Here is a 5,191-nt window from a genome sequence, read left to right as displayed (position 1 = left end):
ATGACCGGGCGCGGGGTGCATTTTCAACCCCCGTCACTTTGTACAGAGGCTATGATGACGCCCTTTCCATTTATGGTGCCTTGGAACTTGTGCCCTCCCATTCGGGGCACGCTACTGTCAGCAGGTATTTAAAGCGGCCGGCAGCACGGACAAAGACAAGGTCTTACCAGCTGAAAAAAAGCCCGGCAAGCTCTGCACGGTTGAAGAAGTTAAGGAAGTAGAGAAGATCGAGAAGTCCAAGAGCACCCAAAGCCAACAGATACACACAGATCGAAGAACACCTTCGTACGAGCATAGAAGCCGAAGAACAAGGAGCCCCAAGCTCTAGGATAGACAGACATTCATGTAACTAGCACATTCCTGAGAGACATTCTCAGGACATTTATAGCATCCACATAGGAGTAGGGTGTTACGCCTCTGTGCGGCCCGAACCTGTCTAAACCCCCAGTGCATTTACTTCATTCCCCACCAGCCATCGCATTCATATCCATTTATTTCTCCAGCAAACTTATTCAGAATTATCCCCCCGGCCGAATCTCTAAAAAGGGGTCCCTCAGGATCCCTGCGACAGGAGTTAACCCTCCGACAGGGTCATTGCACGACCCCTCACTTATGTTACCTCAGGTCGCGACAGGGTATAGACCCGTCGTAGATATCAGATAAAAGGGGATGGATTATAATATTATCTGTCACCTATGATATGAGTGATAGGTAATGACTACATTCGTCACTTATAACATAATTATAAGTGACGGGTCTCTTTGCACCAGTCATAAATAACAAGTTGTGTTATGACCCGTTATTTATGACTTGACATAGGTGACGGGTCTCCCTGGCCAATCATAAATGTCGGGTCATAATATGATCCGTCACTTATGAAAAGTAATAAGTGACAGTTAATATTATCACCCGTCACTTATTACATGGATCTATTTTAAGAGCTCGCTAGCTACTGTGCGGGCGAACAGTTACTCAACAGTGCCTCCCAGCATAGTGCTGGTAATTTTCACTGGCTTTGCTAGAGATTTTCTAATATCTTATTGATTTGAAGTTTGAATTGATGCTAGGTCTTTGGTGGTTTGTATCCCCCTTTCCTTCTCCTCCAACCCTATTTAGTAGATTTATCCAAAATCTTAGTACAGATGAGATGTATTTATGTTAGATTTGATACTAGGTTTGCCCGATCTACCACGAGATGTCCCAAATCTAGTGTATTTGTATAAAATTTTTAATCGCATACTTAACTATGAAATTAAGATAATTGTTAATCAAGAATGAATGTTTTTACATTAATTGTAGATGACGGATAAAAGTTGCATGTACCTTGAGACCCGAACTTGTCCGGAGTACCTGAGCAGGGTGAAGCATTTCATGAGTGTTGCATTGGTGGATCTGAAAGATCATGGTAAAACAGTAATGTATTGTCCATATCACGATAGCAAGGATGATAAGAAGTTCCTAAAACCACACAATATCCATGCACACTTGGTCATACATGGATTTAAAGAGAATTATACATGTTGGAACACACATGGTTTCGAAGGCCTTAACAAATGAGAGATGGATCAGACCCTCCATGCCAACAGTGTGGATCAAGAACTTATACCCAGTGAAATGGATCATGGTCTCAGGGATGAGAACGTATTAGGTTTCAATGATAATGACCTCAAGGATTTTGTGGAGAATGTGGACTAGATGGTGCGAGATGTCGAGCGGCACGATGAGTATAACAATTGTGAGTTTGCTAAATTCCAGGAATTTGTGCGGGATTCCAAACGCTCCGTTATCCCAAATGTAAGGAGAAATACATGCGGATATTTGGGAACCTAAAGCTTCTACAACGGAAGGCAACCCATGGTTGGATTGACAAGAGTTTTAAAGCATTACTAAGATCTGCTTAGGGACATGCTACTGGAGGGGAACTTGGTGCCCGAGGGCATCTACGACGTGAAAAAGATAATTTGTCCTTTAGGACTGGAAATAGAAAAAAATACATGCATGTAAGCAGGATTACATCTTGTTTCATGGAGAGTATGCAAAGCTAGATCAATGCTCAGTTAATGAAACCCATCAATATAAGGGTCAAAATGACGGTGGTGATGGGGATGGAGGTAAGAAAAGTAAAGGGTCTCCTAGGAAGGTGGTGTGGTATTTTCCTATAATTCCCCATCTGAAGCGTTTGTTTACCAATAGAAATGATGCTCAATTGGTGCGTTGACATAAGAAGGGTCGTAAGAATGACGCAATTATACGGCACCCGGTGGATTCCACTCAGTGTTGAATCGTCGATTCCACATTTGGTTGGTTTAGTGAAGAATTGAGAAATATTAGGTTTTCTGTGAGCACAGATGGCATGAATCCATTTGGTAACATGAGTATCTCACATAGCACCTGGCATGTTGTATTGTCGATCTACAACCTTCCATTCTGGTTTTATAACAAGCAAAAATACATTATGTTGTCGATCTTGATATCAGAGCCTAAACAACCTGGCAACGATATCGATGTGTACCTCAGGCCTTTAGTTGATGATCTTAAGAAACTCTGGCCGGAAGGTATCGAGGTTTGGGATCAGTACAAGCAAGAGTACTTTACCTTGTATGCAATGTTGTTCATGACCATCAATGATCTGCCAGTACTTCGTAACATATCAGGTCAGAGCAATAGAAAAGGTGAAGCTTGCCCCCATTGTTTAGATGACACATGCAATTTGAGGTTGAACAACTCAAAGAAAATAATGTACATGCGACATCGACGTTTCCTTCCAGGAAGCACCCGGGAGAAAGTGTTACCACTGAGTCATTTTAGTGGGAAAGATATCCACAATCAGGTTAAGAATATCAATGTTGTCCTTGGCAAATGAAAACAATCCTCCAAGGATGATGAACAGTTAGGAATGTTGAACAAGAAATCATACTATTTGAGCTAAAGTATTGGGAAGAATTAAATGTTTGCCACTCTATCAACAACATGCACGTAAAGAAGAATATCTGCAAGAGTTTGATCAATACATTGCTCCAAATGAAGCGAAAAGGAAAGGATCATGAGAACGCACGAGCTGACCTTGAAGAAATGGGCTTAAGGCTGGAACTCCATGCACATGATACGGACAAAGGAAAACACCTACCCCCAGTAGCTATCACTTTCTCCAAGAAGGAGAAAAAAGAATTCTGTGAGTTCTTGCATAGTGTGAAAGTTTCCTCCGATTACTCATCCAACATCGCAAGACTTGTTTCGATGAAAGAGCTGAAAATAAATTTCGCCTTGATGAAGTCCCATGATTGCCATGTGATGATGATGTCACTACTTGTGGTAGCTATTAGGAACATCCTCCCAATTAAGGTTCGTGAGGCTATCCTGAGCCTATGCTTTTTCTTCAATGCAATTGAACAAAAAGTGCTCGATCCAGACTCGCTGGAGGAGCTAGAAAAAATATACTTTGAGACTCTATGTATTCTTGAGGTGTATTTCCCACCATCCTTTTTCAATATCATGGTACATCTCACTACTCACCTTGTGAAGGAGATACACTACCTTGGTCCCGTGTTCTTGCATCAAATGTTTCCATATGAGAGATATATGGGCGTTCTCAAGTCGTATGTAAGGAATCAAGCATTTCCTGAGGGATGCATCATACAGGGTTATGCAACGGAGGAGGCATTGGGTGGTCTGTTAATTATATTGACCCAAATAACCCAATTGGCGTGCCTAAGTCTCGCCTTGAGGGGAGGATCACAGGTGTAGGGGTCCTGGGGAAGATGACAATAACTCCTGATCAGAAGGCATACGACCAAGCTCATTTCCTCTTGCTGCAACAAATGAGCGAAGTGTGACCATATGTCGATGAGCACAAGCAGATGCTACTTGAAGATAATCCAAAGTAAACTGAAGCTTGGGTTGCGAAGCAATATATGCAAAGGTTCACGACTTGCTTCCAAGTTTGAACCAGACAATCGAGTACTCCTACAAGTGCTCTGATAAAAAACCTGGCATCAAGCCCTATATACATAATTATGATATATCAAGGGTACAATATAAATGCATACATATTTTACACGATTGCCGAAGATGAGAAGAGCATATACCAGAATAGGGGTGTCCGTATAGATGCTTATGATAACGACATGAAGAGGGGCACATACTACGGTCAAATAGAGGAGATCTGGGAGTTGAACTACTTGAGATTCAAGGTAGCCCTGTTTCGGTGCCGTTGGGTACATAGGGCAAAGGGCGTCACTAATGACAAGTATGGATTCACTAGCGTTCATCTCAAATATGTTGGATACAAGTCTGAACTCTTTGTACTCGTTAAAGATGTTCGTCAAATCTTTTATGTGACCAACACAACAAAGAAGAAAGACCATATGGTTCTCACTGAGAAAAGATGTATCGTCGGAGTTGCAAATATCGTTGATGAGGAGTTCAATCAATTTGATGAAATCTCCCTTTTTGCTACTGCAATCGTGCCACGTTTTTCGTCGACCGAGAAAACTCCATACCTACACTCCGACCATAATGAAGGGATCCATGTTAAGAAAGCACGAAAATGGTGAATTTGAATCTGAGTGTCGAATTTATAATATTAATGTCAAATTTGAATTTTAGGTTTCAAGTTATTTGAAACTTGTAATATAATTTCAAATTTTAATTTTAGGTTTTAAGTTATTTGAATTTTTGTTCAACTAATTTTTTTTCTCTTACATAAGTAAAACATGACGGTGAAATTAATTAAACATCACTTATTATAATAATTCATTGGTAAATAATGTTACCCATCACTTATTGTAACTCATAGGTGATGGGTTAACATTATTACCCGTCACCGACGCTCTAAAATAAGTGATGGGTGATTGTAATAGGTGATAGGTAAAATGTTTCACCCATCACCTATTAGATGTATATATATTGGCTGCATCCCCGCGCGCATCACCTAAGTCATTTCCCGCTTGCGTGCCTAAGTCATTTCATGCTAGGGTTTGCTGCCCCCTCCGCCGAGCCCATCGTCATCGCCACTGTCGCCCCCGAGCCCGTTGCTGCCCCCACCGACGACGCCCTCTCTGCTCCCCTCAGAGCCCCGCCGCACTCGGAGCACTACCGTTGCCCCCGAGCGCACCACGATCTCCCCCACACAGAGGTAAGCCCCAGCCTCCGCTCCCCCCTCCATATCCTCCCCCATCTCTGCTCGATGTTG

This window comes from Phragmites australis, chromosome 19 (genome assembly GCF_958298935.1).
Source record: "Phragmites australis chromosome 19, lpPhrAust1.1, whole genome shotgun sequence".
Taxonomy (NCBI): Eukaryota; Viridiplantae; Streptophyta; class Magnoliopsida; order Poales; family Poaceae; genus Phragmites; species Phragmites australis.
Note: the sequence above shows the minus strand (reverse complement) of the source record.